Source organism: Mesoplodon densirostris, chromosome 2 (genome assembly GCF_025265405.1).
Source record: "Mesoplodon densirostris isolate mMesDen1 chromosome 2, mMesDen1 primary haplotype, whole genome shotgun sequence".
NCBI classification, from domain to species: Eukaryota; Metazoa; Chordata; class Mammalia; order Artiodactyla; family Ziphiidae; genus Mesoplodon; species Mesoplodon densirostris.
The window spans coordinates 159,137,844-159,154,484 of record NC_082662.1 but is presented as its reverse complement, the minus strand read 5'-3'; positions in this window follow the sequence as shown (position 1 = coordinate 159,154,484).

Genomic DNA, 16,641 nt, shown 5'->3' with positions numbered 1-16,641 from the left:
AGCTGGTAGCTGAGTCTCTCTTCAGAAGAGAGTGTTTTTGTTGGGAGTAGACTTAGGTAAGTGTTTCTGGTAGGAAAAAGGTCCTTCTCCCCACGTCCTAGAAATCAAATGGCCTCAGGCTCTGAGGAAGAAGAGGCTGTTCTGAGCATGGAAGTGGGGATAGGAGGCCTCAGAGACAGGGAGTGAGAAGGGGAGAGAGAAAGTGAGGGGAGAGAAAGGGAGCCCAGAGATGGCAGGTCCGTCTTGCCCGGTGGTGCTGTCCAAGGTCCGTGGTGCAACCTACCAAAAGCACAGTAATTAGAGACAGTGACTTTTTTAGTTGGAGAGGAGGGACTTTAAAAAGATCCAAGTTTCACATTGGGATTAATGAAGAGTGATGGAGATGTCCTTCAAGAAAAATAGAATCCGAGAGGTAAAGGGAGTAGGGACAATACAAAGTTCATTTTGCCAAAAGTCTACCCATCCACTGCTTCAGAGATTAGTCAAGATCTTGGGAAAGGCTTTCACTTTAATAATCCATGGAAATAGGAGACTATTCAATGCAATTTCAACTACATTTCAAGGGGCTTGGAGGCCCTAAGCTGACACAACGGAAGTGCTATGACCCCAGTGGTTGTCTACATCCTTCCTGCCAGAACTGGCTCCAACCCAGGCACTCATGTTCTGATAGCATCCCGCCCTCATGTGGGGTTCATGGTCTTTGGCAGGTTGGATTTTGCCTGTTAGTGAGTACGGTTGGTCTTAGTAGGTAGGCTGAATATTCCTGAGGTGCTCACATAAGTATGAGGTCTCTTGCTCCTCTGTGGGCCCCATAATTCCTAACTCAGAGTCTGACACATGGGCAGAGGGAATCCTGCACCCGTAGATTGAATGCTACCCTGGGGTCCTAAGGAGAAGGACAGGAGTCAACAGCAGGGACTAAAGAGCATTGTCCTCAGTGGCTGTTTGGCTCCTGAACCCTGAAAGCCCACCCCTGGGACTGGGTGCCCCACCTCAGCAGCCGGAGCAGAAAGTACAGCAGGACTGTGCCCAGGACCAGGTGTCCTACCCCTGTGGCCCCTCCAGGAAATGCTTCCCTGCACCAAAGAGAAAAATGCCTGATGGGGTCAGGGACTCCAGAAGTCCTGCAGCTGGCAAAGGATCCCTGGCTATCTCCAAAGGATGCAGGTAGGAGAAACCCAGCATCAGAGGAGGAAGTAACCTCATGTGGTCTCTATGTGGGATCACACTCCCAGTATCCCCAAGAGAAATGGACATCCCCCCTATCTTTCTAGATCCTAGAATGATCCTATGGTCTGCTACAGTCCCAACAACCCGTGCCCTTGCAGAATCTCTCCCTCTCATCTCACCTGTCTCCATCATGCTCCAGCTCTCTCCTCAAGGGAACCGAGGACAGCCGGCCCCCCTGCATTCTACTTTAGGGGAGGCCTCTTTCAGGAACCACTGGAGTAGCTGTGTGCCTCGCTGCCTGCACAGTAAACCCTGGCCTTTTCCCTTCCTTCCTGCTGTTCTTTCTCTAGTGACAACTGTGTCATTTGCTGATGAGAGCAAGAGACCCAGAGAAAATCCACCTGGGAGGCAAGGGAGAGAAAGAGCAAAGAGCTCTAGGAAGATAGGACTGGTCAGGCGCTGATGTAAACAGATGTGATCTCTCCTTCCCCAAGTCAATGATGCGTTTTCTCAACAGCAGTGAGCTCAGGTGACAGAGGCACTGATCTAACACTTGGTTGCATAGACTTTTCTGATTATTGAGAGCCGGACACAGGACCCCGAATCTCATCACTGTGTTACTGTCACCGGATAGGCTCACTGGACACTGAGGCGGGGGAGAAGTGCAAAGGAGAAGGGAGAACTGCGGAGGGAAGATTCATAGAGAACCACTTTTGGTCCACTTTCTGGAACTCCCATTGACTCCACTACCCCCTCTGCCAGAGACGTAGTGATGGAGATGGAGCTGGGGAGACAAGAGAGCCTGATTCCTTCAGATGCCACTAACTCATGGCTTTAAACCACGGGAAGAATATTTCAATTGTGTCAGGAAAGGCTGTTTTCAGGTAGCCTTAGCCATCTTGAAAGGTCCACGGTACCTGTATATTATTATCAGGCTGACTACAAACCATTTTCATCTCTTCATTTAAGGAGGTCCCTTAAGAACTAGCTAGGCTTTGTTCACCGATGTTGAGTTACAGAGTTCTGTAGCCAGTCTCCCTGGCTAGAGAAGGATGCATCGTTTCTCTCTGTAACTGGTGCTTCTCACTAATCCGTGCTGGCTCTCCCCTACCCTTGGCATACATTTGCAGGGTATTATTTACATGATCTTCTTCTGTTTTTCCCTTTCTTCTTCCAACTTGCCGGGCCCAAATTCAGAAGGCCTTTCCATCCCTGACATCCTGGGTCGTCTGACTTCAGCCGATGGCATTGCCAGTCCTGGCCTGGCTTCTATTATGAGCCTGTTTCAGGAGGAAAAGCAGCATTAGGTCTTGAACCTTCATCTCCAGAATTCACACACTCCACCTCCTGGCCTGCTCCTACCACCACCCTCTTTCTCTGTTTTCCTTTCTGTATCAAGCTCTGTCACCCTCCATGTCTACTTACTGCTTCCTTGATTCCTCAAATGCTTACCCTTCCTTTGGATCTAAACTGTTCTCCCGTCTAGTTTGGCGGCTGACTCGGTTTGGGCTTTCCCCCTCTCGCCAGGATTTTTGGCCCTTTTAAGACTCCCTTTCTCCTCTCCCTCCTTGGTATTCAACATGTTGTCCACAAACCAACTGCCTAGGCACCACCTTGAAGTTTGTTAGAGATACAGGGTCTCAGGCCCCACTCAGACCTATGGAGTCAGAATCCTGCTCCCAGCAGGATGCCCAGATTATCTGTGTCCACAGTAAAGATTGGGCGACTCCACTCTGGATTAGAAGATGCATTCCTGACAGCCTACACGGGGATTGTTTTTGCCCCATTGTATTCCCAGCACTGACCGCTATGTCTGGCAAATAGTAGATCCTCAATAAATATTAACTGAATGGGTGGATCTCTGGGTTTTTCTCTCTGACCTCAGGTACTGTGTCCTCTTCCAAGAGGCCCTCTGCCACATTTGTACCCCTTGCACCCCCCTTCACCTTGTCCCTCCCACTCCCATTTTTTTCTCCTCCTCTGCCACTGGGGACAGGATCAGACTGGTGTGTAGGAGAGGAGCTTGCTGGAGGTGGCTCAAAGGCCCCAGCAGAAGATGGCATCAGGCTGTAGGCTTTGCTCGTGTGAGCCACAGAGAGGACCTTCACATGGAACAGGAAAGCTCTCACACTCCCATCACTGTCTTCTCCACTCATCAACCAGCAAAACCTCAGATGTGATGAGGGCCCCAAGAATGTCTTGGAGACAATCCTTTTAGGGACAAGAAATGCTGGTTCCAAGTGACACAGAACCTGAGGTCTGGTTTGCTTCTGCATTCACCCTTTTATTAAATGCACAGGTTTGAAACACTAGTAACAGGGAAGGGGATGAAAAAGATATACAGAAACTAAGGAATAAAGTATGCCCTCTAGGAGCTTGCAGAAGCCCAGGAAATGCGTCCTAAAATACCTCAGTTGTTTCTGACGCTTTTCTTTTATCATAGCGCGCCCTCTCGTAGGAGCGGCAGGAAATCAAATTGAGCTCCTGGCCAGATTACACAAGGATGCAAGGATTGTCAAAGTGTAATTAAAAGGTGGGGGAGGAAGGGAGAGAAAGCTCAGAGAAGGAAACGGACTGCACTGGCAAAGAGGAAGATAAAATGTAGAGATGGGGAGAGGAGAGAGGAGAAAGAGGACCAAGAAGAAAGGATGGCTTTTGCAGTCATAAAATGGTTACACTGTAAACCTTTAGTATGTATATTTTTAAAAAGCCCTCCACCTTGCAGTTACTTAGTAAGCAGGCGAGAAACTTCAGCAGTGAACTTGCAGACTGTGCATTCAACCGCCTTCTGAATGTCAAGGGTGGACGGCTGATAAGTCTATTCCCAGGGGCTCTCTTGGCGCCATATGTTCTCCAGTGCTCCGTCCTGAACAGAGCAAGTTCCGCAAGGACACACCAGTGGGAGCCCTGCCTGCCGAACTCCTCCTGTGTGAGAACAGGAGGCAGTCGTCCTGACCCCTATCCAATGGGCACAAGCAGATCTCAACAAAATCTACAAGGCCTGGTGTCCCAGGGAGAAACTTCAGGTGACAGTCCCCGTGGCCGGGCCAGGCAGGGCAGCTGCACCTGAGGGCACGATGCTTGAGCTGGCTGCAAAGCGAGGGGTTTTTTTTTGTTGTTTTGTTTTTGGTGTTTTTTTTTGACTAGAAGGCATAGAGTCAAAGATCCAGTGACTTTCTCCAGCTGACACCGTGAATAGTCACTGAGAAAAGGCTGATTGCTAATTACAAGGTGGAATGTAAACACAGAGACGGGGAAGACAACAAACAGGGTTGGGAGGGCAGGAAGCTGAGGGTCACTGGATCCCCTCTCCATGGTCGCCTCGGCCACTGGCTTTCCAGCCCATTGCTGCCACACACCAAGCCCTCCGCCATGTCTCCATCACACCAGCAACTCCTAGGCTAATTGACTCATCCTCCCAGGAGGCCTTGGGGCAGGAAAGGGATGTGGGTGGTTGACATAGAGTTACACACAGAGAGGAGGAGCTCCAGGAAGACAGGTAGGTGCCTTGGTTGGTATATTACAGCAGGGCTTGAGTCAGGGACATTTACCAGCATTTCCTTAACCTCATTAACCATCATCTGTGAAGAAGGGTAATGATACAGACGTCACAAAATTGTTGGGACAATTAACTGGGATTAAAGTAAAGCATGTTGTCCAACACCTGGAGTAAACATTAAGAAATGACTAGCACTATGTTTACATTTGGGGATTATTTTGGCACTTAACCATCCAGCATGTCAAATGAAGAACATATGTATAATTCTTACATGAAAAGTAATTAAGATTGAGTGACAATTCCTTCCTAGACATTTGAACAGTGGTTCTCAAACTTCAGTGAGCAGAAAAATCACCCGGTGTGCCTGGTAAAAATGCAGAGTCCACACCACCTGCAAAACCCACCTCTACTCATGACCATTGGATTCAGTGTGTCTAAGAAGAGGCCTCTGCCACATTTCCTGGAAATGCTCTGTTTGTGGGTCTGTCTGTAAATTCATTGAGGGAAGCAAATATACCTTGCTCATCTCTGTATCCCAGACTCTTAGCCTAGCTCCTGGGACATGGGAGGCACTGAGGAATGTTGTTTGAACATTCAAAGTGCCCATTCGCCCTTGAGAATAGTATCTGGGGGAACTGGGGGAATTCTTAACGCCGAACTACAGTTAGGACCTTTATTTTATAATATATCTTACCCAGAGGGTGGGTGCTGAGCCAGAGCACAGGAACATGACTAAGTCCACCAAAAATATTTAGTGCCTTTGATAGCAGCGCCTAAGATGAGATAGGAGAAAGGGCTGGTTTGTACATTTCTAAGAGCAGAGTTTATAGAGAAAAAGTAATAAGTCCTCAGAAGAGAATAAAAGGGTAATTTTTCTAAGCCAAGGAAGTCAAGTAAGGAGGGAAGAAAGGCCATCCTGAATAATATGGAAAGGTAGAAGCAGTGAGGATTCCTTTTTCCTCCTACTTCTAGCTTCTGGTTTATGCTCAAGTTCCTGGGCCTCCATCCAGTTCTGCTACTACCTGACTTCGTGAGCAGGGGTAACCTCTTCATTGTCCCATCTGTAAATAAGAATGATGTCATCTCTACCATGAGCAACAAAAGGCCGATCTTGGCCATCTCTTGAGCCTCGTCTTCTGCAGCCATGCTAAACCTTTGTGCTTCCAAACTTTTGTATTTGCAATGACTCCTGCTGTTACTTCTTTCCTTGGTGATCAAACTACTCTCGGCCTTTAAAACTCAGCTCAAGCATCAGCTCTTCCAGGAAGCCTTCCTTGAATGCTTGCTTTCATTTGGATGCTCCCTCCCCACTCACGGTTTCCCACAACACCCATTATAGGACCTGTCATTTTCTTCTGCATCTGTTGCCTTTTCTGTCTCCCCATGAGATTCTGAGTAAGGACTGCCTTGATTCACCTCTGGGTTCCCACATTTTAGCACAATGTCTAGCTCATTACAGATGCTCAACAAGTGCTCAAATAATTTGTTAATTACTAGAAGTAAAATGCATGGGGAATAAGCTTCCTGGGTGTGATAGGGGTGGTGGCTGGGTGGCAAAAGCCAAGGCATACAATTGCACAGGGTTGTAATACACTTAACTCCCAGGAGAAAAGAAAGTGAAGTAAAGGACCAGGTGCACTAGAAAACATGCACAGACCTGTTCTGTGGCCTTAATAAGAAAGCAAGTTGGGAAAAATGTAGGGTATCTTCCCTAGAAAAATTCAGAATAGAAATGAAATATCTTTATGCAACTACAGGCAAAAGTCAATACCAAAACCATAGGGGAGAAAGAAAATCTCCACTCAGAAAACTCCTTAAAGGGAGGATTTGGGTCATAAGATCCTGGTGGGGGGTTAAATCAAGATTTCTTCAATTGTAAGTGGGCCCTGTTGAACTTCCTTCCCAGCGAAATGTAAACAGGACTGGCCTTGCAGAGTTAGAAAGCCCTTGGATATGACATCAGGGAAATTGCCACAGATGCTGAGCAATACCCTTGCTCCTCTTTAATAGTTTCCTGGATATAAAGTGCCCAAAGAAAACATGGTCAATGTCAAAGAAAACATGGTCAATGTTCACTTGCAGATTATTGAGGGAAGAGCCTGTGTCTTTAAATTGATCTATATCTCCCCCTCCTTACACACACACACACACACACACACACACACACACACACAATCTGAAATGGGGCCAGGCAGCTACACGGGCTGGGAGAATACTCAGTCAAAACAGATTTGAGTGAATAACAACCCATTTCCTTGGGTTCAGGTTTGTTGACAAACATTTACAGAGTGCTCAATACTTGCCCAGCTCTGCACCAATAGCTTGAAATGCTTTATTTCATGCAATACACACAATTAGTTTATGAGGCTGGAATATCACTGTTCCCATTTCACTGATGAGGAAACTGAGGCACAAAGAGGTTAAGAAACGGGCCCATGTTTATGCAGAGAGTAAGTCGTAGAGCTGGGATAAAAACCCAGGCAGTCTGGCCTCAGAGTTCCTGCTCTTAACCAATACTTTCTACTGAAGAGGCAAAGCATGTGTAGGTGCGGACTGCTGATCTGTTCCTGGTACCACCAGGTGTGATGGGCTGAATGTTTGTGTCCCCCTCCAAATGTGTATGCTGCAACCCTAATGCCCCATGTGACTGTATTTGGAGATAGGGCCTTTAAGGAGGTAATTAAGGTTAAAGGAGGGCATAGGGGTAGGACCCTAATCCAATAAGACTGGGATCCTTATAAGAAGAGATGCAGAGAGGAAAGGCTGTGTGAGGACACAGGGAGAAGACAGCCGTCTGCAAGCCAGGAAGAGTGGTCTTACCAGAAACCAACACTGCCCTCGCCTTGATCTTGAACTTCTGGCCTCCAGACTGTGAAAAAAATAAACGTCTGTTGTTTAAGCCACGCAGACATGGTATTTTGCTATGGCAGCCTGAGTAGACTGATAACACCAGGCCAGCATCCGGCAAGGCACAAAGATAAACAAACTTATGACGTGGGCGGAGGATGCCTTGGGTGCCTGCCCAGAGCCTGTTTGACCATAGCCTCCTCCTCCAATTCCCACCCTCATCCCCGGAGTCTCAGAGCTGACCCCAGCACCCCAGGCCCCAGTGGCAGCTTGTCCTGTGTACACCATCAGAGTGTACCTGTCCTAGGTCCCACCCTACTGGTGCAAAGACTAGCTGTGTTTACCGTGGGTTTGCAGGCACTGTGTTGGTGCCCTCAGCGTTGCCAGCTTTAACCCCCATCACTGCCTAGTGAAGCCAGTGCTCTGGTATCTACCTGTTGGTTGTTTTGTGGATAAAATGCGATGGTTTGTGTATAGGGTTTATAACAGCGGTCATCAACTGGTCAATGTTCGCTTGGCAAAATTATTAACTCTCCCCATGTCCCAGCTGGTAACTGGTAAAGCTGGAATTGGACCCTTGATCTTCTTTCCTCCAAAGACCAAGATATCTGCTTTCCGAGGTGACAACCAGCTCGTGTGATAAACTAATTTGACATCATACCAGTGGTGACTCCCTCCATAATTCACTGAGCGATCAGATTTTCTTTCCTGTTCTACTCACTTCGGTTGAGGAAAAAAGAACAAATATGTGTGTTGTATGCATGTGTGTATGTGCATACATGTTTTTTTCAGCTAAAGGTCATGTCCAGGCCCACAAAACCATACTCTGTGAGTGTTTCGGGCTGTGAAATGAAGGACAGAGTCTGGCGGGCCTGACATTCAGTGCTTCTGACAGCTGCATTTCTCCATTCCCAGGCTTGACTCTAAATTCTTAAAATACAGAGAATAAGGTGCACATTTTTAGCGCCAGCCCACGACGCAGAGTGTGTCCTTAGTAAACATTTGTTATTTATTGAATTCTATTGAATTGCTCTGGAGGTAAAGGGAGGCAGGCACCAGGATAAGCTGGCATGGGGCACACAGAAGTTCGCATCCAATGTAAAAAGCCAACAAGCAGGATTGCTCCTTTGAGCATGGCCTCTAGCCCACATCTTGGACCTACTGATTAAGCACTCAGCAGAAATAGCTGTGTAAGTGCTAGGATGGGACCAGAAATTTAAGAAGCCATTAAAAACAAGCACAGCACCTGACATCATTGTCTGTTGCCCAGTGAAGTTGGGGGAGCTGCAGTGGCCCGCTGGCCAACTGGGAGTCAGGTCACAAAGACAGCAGGAGCAAAATATGGATCCACATAGCGGGGACTGGGAGAAAAAGGGCCTCCATCGTGTTCCTAGTGTGGGGAGCATGGGAAGACAGCAGACTAGCTGTGTGCGTGACCTATTATTATCCATTAGACCTCGCCACCAGCAGTCGTGAGCCAAGGAAGAGGAAGGAGGGGTCTGGAGCCCTCATCACTGGCTCCGGGTTAAGTTCGGAGGCCATGATCTCCCTGCACCTCCTAGGCTAGACTTACAGCTTGTGCTCCACTGTGCAATTTGTGAGCCCCTACTTTGCAAAGCCAACAACCGCTTCTAAATTTAAGCAACTAGAAATGTTCATTTTAAGGCCAAGGATCTGGAGTCCCTTTAAGCAGGGACAATACCACAGTCCCAACTGGCTCACACTCTGTTCCTGTTACAGTGTCCACGATGAGTGGTAAAGCTGCAGCTTGCCTTCCAAAAGATGACAGTCATTTTAAAAATGAGCTCATCCAAGTAAATGGCTATTTTAAATCCAAGAAAAACACGTACGTTTATGTCACAGGAACACTCTGAAAGAAGCCAGTCCACTAAGCTCCCAGACCCCCAAAGAGTCTAATTCACTGTGTCTTGCAGGAGACATCACTGTCTGGGACTCAGAGGTGAGAGACCATGTTCTAAGCCCATTGCCAGGGATACAAGCATGTCAGGGGCCAGAGGCAGGGAGCCAAGTTGCTCTCAACCTGCAGTAAATTAATCTGGGTGAACTCTGCCTGCAGATGGGAAGGCATGTTTCTCCCTATGAGCAAGCTTGCCTCAGAAAGATGCAGGGCCCAAAAACAGGACCAGGTTCAGGAGGCCAAATTCCCAGGTCTACCCAGAAGCTTTGAACTTGAAGATCATTCTCACAGTTGGTGGCAGTACATGATTTGCAGAGCTGTAGTGGCAGCCAGCCTGGAAGGATCAGGAATGGGATTATCAGGCAAGGGCTGGAAGCAGCAGAGTAAACCCCAAACCTGGGAAAGAGCTGCTGCATGGTGGGGGGAGGGCAGAGTGGATTTAGACCACAGCAGCTTTCCAAGGCGGGTGCGTGTGGTTAAATGAAAGCTCTCAGTTTTGCTGAGCCTCTGATGGATATGGATAAAGCAAGGGTGAGCCTTGCTTCTCTAACACCTTCTGTCAGGCTCTATATAAACAGAGCAAGAAGAGTTCAAGGTCCAGGGGCCCAGCCTGGAGTGAGGGGTGAGGATGGGTGCAGGCTGGGTGCTCTGGAGAGGCAAAGAAGCTTTCGAAAAAGCCTGAGGGGCAGATGGCCAACAAGCTTTCCAGAACAGGAAATATCTACTGTTTAATTTGAAGATGTGCATGCTGCAGTATAAATAAGCACTTTCCAAATTGGCATCGAAGTCTGCTTTACAGGCAAAGATCATGAATCGAAGAAAATAGATGCATTTCCCAGCGGGGTCAATGTGGGACAGAGAGAAGCAGCTGATGCCATGGACCGACGTGATGATCCATAAAATGAGCTCATTCCACAGAGGCGGGCACTCAGGGCGAGGCAGCAATGAAAATGTACACATCCTGGAACGGAGGACCATCTTGATGCAGGCATTGCGATTCCACTGGGCCTGCAGTGGCGGCTGGAAGAAATAGGAGCTAAACCTTAAGGGCTGGGGAGATCCACCTGTTGTCCAGGCAGATTGTGGGGAAAGGGAGAAGTTAGACCAGAGTGCAGACAAAGTGGGACACATGGGGAGCCCTGGGTAAAGGAGCCTCATTATCAGAGAAGGACATCATGGAGGGCAGGGGTCTGTAGCTCAGAAGTCACCACTGAGAACTTCATTGTGGGATTCAGCTTCCAGGGCTAGTTTAATGGGATGAAAGCTTCAGAACCTGACCCCGTGTAAAGGAGGAGATAGGGCAGATTACATCTTCCTGCATCCCCCTCTCCCACGTGGGGGGCTCCCATAGCCTAGTTCTAGATAGCTCTCCAAGGAAGTGTACTGGGAAATCAGGTGGAGAAAGAAAAATAGGAGCCATGGAAGGTTTGGGAGCAGAAGGATGACAAGATGAAACAGATGATCTAGGGGGATGATCTGGCCGGAATGTCAGGGTGAGTTGCTGGTGAAGAGACTAGATGTAGGGAGAGGCATTGGATGACTCCTGTTGACAGTTAGACCAGAAATCATAACCGCCTGAATGAGAGAGGTGGCCGTGCTGATGGTGGAAAAGATAAAACTGGGTGCGGGCTTCCCTGGTGGCGCAGTGGTTGAGAGTCCGCCTGCCGATGCAGGGGACACGGGTTCATGCCCCGGTCCGGGAGGATTCCACATGCCGCGGAGCAGCTGGGCCCGTGAGCCATGGCCGCTGAGCCTGTGCGTCCGGAGCCTGTGCTCCACAACGGGAGAGGCCACAACAGTGAGAGGCCCGCGTACTGCAAAAAAAAAAAAAAAAAAAAAAAAAAAAAAAAAAAAAAAAAAAAAAACAACTAGGTGCATCTCCACAAAGTCTCCACAAACTGTATGGGGCCTAGAGCAGGAGAGAAATCAAAGATCTCAAGCTTGTCTGATAGGGAAAATGCTAGTGAAAGTGGTATAAATAAAGAAGGGGGGGTGTAGTTTTAAAAGGATAAGGCAAGATCATCTCAGAAATGCTGAGTCTGAAGTGACAGCCAGACAGCCAAGTGAAAGTGTCTAATTAGGCGTTTAAAATTATAAGATGGAAATTAAGGCCAGGACTTGAGATTGCGTTTGTGAGTCATTTGCCTAAAGTAAATTAAACTGCAAGAAGGAAGCATGGGCTAGAAAATTGGAAGTGTCGGCAGTTAGAGGAGGGGAAGGAACAGGGTGGTCAGAGAAGGCCCAGCTTGGGAATAGGGAAGAGGAGAGGAGAGGGCTGTGCAGCGGAGGCCATGGGAGTGCGACAGTGGCCACAGAGAGGCCTTCAAACCTTGACTCCAAAATGACCTTGACTGATGCTCTGGAGAGAAATTGGCCTGATCAGTGGCCCTTGGGGAGGACACTGAGGAGGGAGGCCACCCTGCTAGAGATCAGAGGTCATCAGATTCAGCAATAAGAAGGAGACACAAAGGAATGCAGGAGTTGTGAAGAGGTGGTGTGCTGTCCCCGCACACCACCAGGTTGTGTGTCTGTCTTTGCATTCAGAGGCATGCAAAGAGGAAGCAGCCCTAGGGGAGAGGCTCTCAGAAAAGGGAGAAATGATAGAGCAAGCCAGACTTTTCCAGAGATGAAAAAGGAGGTGACTGGGAACAGATTAGGCCCAGAAAGGAAATTCTTCTCTGTACCAGTTAGCTATTGCTGCAAAACAAACATCTCCAAACTCAGTGACTTAAAACATTCCATTCCATTTGTATCACCTGTCTACATGGAGGCTGGGGAGTTCTGTTTTCTGGACCAGGCCTGGCTAGTATCAATTAGATTTGCTCAGACATCGGTGGTCAGCTGCTGAGTTGGCTAGGAGCTCGGCTGGTCTAAGATCACTCTGTTGGGACACCTTCGCCCTCCCTCTTCCTCATCCCCCATCTTCCAGCAGGCTCACCTGGGCTTACTCTCAGGGCAGTAGAGGGGTTCTGAGAGAGAGAGCAGACGCCCATACAAGTTCTTAAGGCCTGTTCTCGAACTAGCATGCCATCGAAGGAAGTCACAAAGCCATTCACGATTCGAGGGCAGCAGGGGTGGTTTCTCTTGTGGAGGAAGCACAGAGGCACATTGCAAGGGGCACAGATATAGGAAAGAAAAGACTTGAGGGCATTTTTGCAATCAATATTCCAGGGTCTCCTCGCCTTCAGCTCCTCTGAAACATGGAGATAAAATGCATCGGTAAGGAGGCCAAAAGGTGAAAAAAGTCACAACAAGGTCTTTTTTTTTTTTTAACAAGGTCTTGATTTGCCCAAGTACCCCAGAAATACAAAAGACCTGGAGGTTGAGAGGAATGAGAAAAATTGGAAAGAGCCACTGTAAGCCTTGGGGAGGGAGCCTACGTGCAAAAGAGGAAGGGTTGCCAAGGAATACAGTGAGGACCAGGTGAGAGCAGGAAGCAGTGCCCCAGGGCCACCCAGGGCCACCCAGGGCCTGGGGAGAGGGGCCGAAACTTGCTGGGCGGGGCTGGGCGGGAGATGATGAGGTAGAGCAGCAGCAGCAGCAAAGTCAGGGCTGGTGCAGGAGCCAGCGGTCCCGCACGCACGCATGCCTCCTTCCCCTCGCAAATGCAGTGTGGCAGGCCTGCGGCCAGCACACCCACTTGCCTGGTGAGCGGTTGGCGCCTTCTCTGGGGAGAAGTCCTGGCCCCTCCTGTCTCCGAGGTGCCCTCGTGTTGACAGGACCCCCCATGAGGAGCCCCCAAAAGGGTGAAAAGTAACTGAGTGAGTGGATGTGCCTCTGAAGGGCAACAAAATCAATGAACGGAAAAGAGTTCATTTCTGTCCCATTGACTTTCTTTTTCCCGCTCATTGAGAATGTGGCCACACATTGTCGTTAAACTGACCACTTTTTAGTGAAATGCTTTCACTCTCTTTAAGACTGACTCTCGCATAACCAATTCCTAAAATAAATTATGTATAACGAATCTCATCCTCAAAAGAGTGAAGTTTTAGGTGGTTGCATAACCACAGTGGGGCAGTCAGTCCAAAGGTTTGTTCCCATCCTGACACAGCCTCACTGCCCTCGTCCTCTCCAGGCATCAAGACTTTTAACCCACCCTTCTGTATGAGACTCCCCTGCACTCTGCCTCCGTACCAGTCGGGCTTTCCCTCGGAATCCCTGAGCCCTTCTCCCGCTCCTCCTGCCCTGAATCCTTTGATTGGCCTCTTCTTGCCTCCCCATCACTCGTTGCTCAGCCTCCAGGCCTCCAGCAGTTGCAATCTGGAACCCACCCAACACATCAGACAGACCCACCCTCTCAGTTGAGTGGCCCTAGCTTACCTTAAGAGTGGTCCTCCCTAGAGGGAGAGGCTATTGAAACCTCGGGGGCATAAGCGTTTTTAAAATTCCCCCACCACCGCGGATTCAGACAAGCTTCTCCCTCCCCTGAGCCCTTGTTAAGATTCTGGCTTCCCTCCCACCTCTCTGGTCTCTGAGAGAATGCTTGTTCACACAAAGCCTGTGGTGTGGAATAAGCCTCCTGTTTGCCCGGAAACCTGATCACCCTCCTGGCAGGCTGGCTTTTCTCTGCTGGACCCTGCAGAGAGGCACAAATCCCAGGCTACAAGGCCGTGGTGAGGGGAGCGTGGTAATTTGCAAAAGGGCCTGGAGTTTTGTTTAGCCTTTATTTTGACCTTGTCTAGAAATTACCTGGTATACAAAATAACCTGTGAAACCTTCCCCTTGGAAACTTTTTTTTTAAGGTGGTGGCGGTTTTCAGGCTTTCACAGATGGAAAGCGTGTTTGTTCCTGTAAATCCATCGCCTTCCAGAAGGATCCTGCCCCACTCTCCATTTTCAGGGCAGATCTTTCTCCTGAGCATTTTACTCCCCACTGCCTATGAGATCAGCCCACTTGGGTCCAATATTTAAATTAAAACTCAAAATGCCTCGTTTTGGATTTTATGACTTGCCCCCCCAAATCAGGACCACCCAGTGACTTCCTAGTTTCTATTAATGAAACACTAGTAGAGGTTCAAAAAATATTTTGAATAAATAAAGAATGGACTGATGCTTTTCCCAGGCCCCTGGGTCCACCAGCATCTAAGGACTGGGTTGGGGAAGGAGCTGTGCACTGCTAGACTCCTCCACACTGCTGGGATCCTGACACAGAGTGGAAAAAGCACTGGCTGGTGGGAGGTAAGGGTGCAATCTCGGTGCTGCTTTTTGTTAGTCCTATGACTTGGTAAATTCTCTCGAATGGTTGGAAAGATGCAGCTGAGATTCAAGGAGTAGACAATGAAAAAAAGATGTAGATTCACTAACACTAAAAAAAAAAATTTTTTTTCAAATTTTTCAAATAAAGAAGCATAGATTATTATTACTATTAAATAATTAACCTGATTTCACCTGCATAAACATATACAGAGTGTTGATGGGGTTCAGGACACACTCTCCCAAAATATGGCACCTTTGCATATTAAATACCTTAAGCTGAAAAAGTTTGAGAAAACAGCAGAATCAGAAAAGTCATTCTGACACCCCCTCAACGCTTTTTCCCCTGAAACAGATCATTAAACTCCCATGTGAAAAGTACTTTCCCAGTACCAGGAGGAAGGGAGACATTCTTATCATCAGAAATGGGGAATTGGGGGCTGAGAAATCTGTACCAAAAAAGCTTGTCAAACTAACCCTTGTCTTCGTGGTTACTTCTTCACCATTTACTACCCCTAGCACAAACCCCTCTGTCTTGTCAATACTTCACAAATTGATTGTTTCTTTGTCTGAAGGGTATAAAAGCGTCCTGCTCTGGTCACTTGTTCAGGTCTTCATTTTCTTGTGACAGCTCCCACGTACCTGTAAACATTCATGAAAATTTGTATGCTTTTCTCCTGTTAATCTGTCTTCATTTAACTTTCAGACCCAGCCAGGAACCCTACAAGAATTAGAGAAAGCTTTTTCCTCCCCTGCTGTGGAGTAGGGGGAAATGGAGTTCCACAGTGGAGCTTTTCAGGGCTTCTGATTCCCTTAGATTACCCGTCTGTAAGGTTAGCTAAAATAATAACTTGAATAAGTGTTCCAGTGTTGTTAGTTCATTCACTTAGGAAACGTTTCTGACGACTATGTCCCAGGCATACCATAGGGATACAGCAGTAAAAAAAACAAAGATCCTGCCCTCATGGAACTTACTTTCCAGTGAGGGGACCACCGGATCCAGATCCCCCCTCCACAAAACTAACAACAACCAAAAAACCTTCCACACACATAAAATGTCAGGTGAATAAAGCCAGGTTAAGGAGAAAAGGGATTCCCTGGAAGTGGAGAGGAAATTGATCTTTTATACGCTACCGTCAGTGTGGGCTCAGAGAGGTGGCACAGAGCAGAGACCTGGAAGAAGTGAAGATTGACTTCAGATGAATATTCTGCAGCTAGCCTGCCCTGGTTCAGGATGGTTCAGATTTGGCCACTGTACCAGGGCAGGGGTTCTCAAAGGTGGTGTGGTTGGTCTCCACCACAGTCAACTGAAGGACCCCTGTGCCATCTTGTTTTCCTGCTCCCCCACTGGTGGCGAAGTAGCAAAGTGGGATCCTCATAGCTGGGTAAGCCCAAATCCTCTCATCCCTTTCTGCACCCTCTTCAGATACACTAAGAGCACATCCGTGATGCAGGAAGGTGCCAGACAAAAAGCAGGGCCAGCAGTGGAGTATAGCACTGCTGTGATTAGCAGGGTCATTCCTATGGTTTTGGTCTGGCTTGATACCTCCAAACACTATTACCTACCAACACTGTTCCAACCAAGCTAGATGAGGGAAGAAAACTGTGGTCAACCACCTGAGGGGAATCCTATCAACAGTTCAGAAGCAAGAAATTTGGATCTGATGAGTTTAAGATTTCCTCCAGCAAAATGTTCTGTTAACACTTAGGAATTGTTATCCCTCAGAATATCCATTCTCCCTGTCCCCACGCAACTTGCCAAGGCCCACAATTACAGTCAAAAGGAAGTCTTATGTTATATTTTAAGTTTAATTGTATGTGGTATTTAGCCTTTCCCTTTCTTCCTCTTATTGCTCATTTCTTACTTTTATTTTCTTTCTTTCCTTCTTTTTTTTCTTCTGACTCAGGGAGGGGATATGGAGATATATGTATGCATATAGCTGATTCACTTGGTTATACAGCAGAAACGAATACAACATTTTAAAGCAATTGTATTCCAATAAAGATGTTAAAAA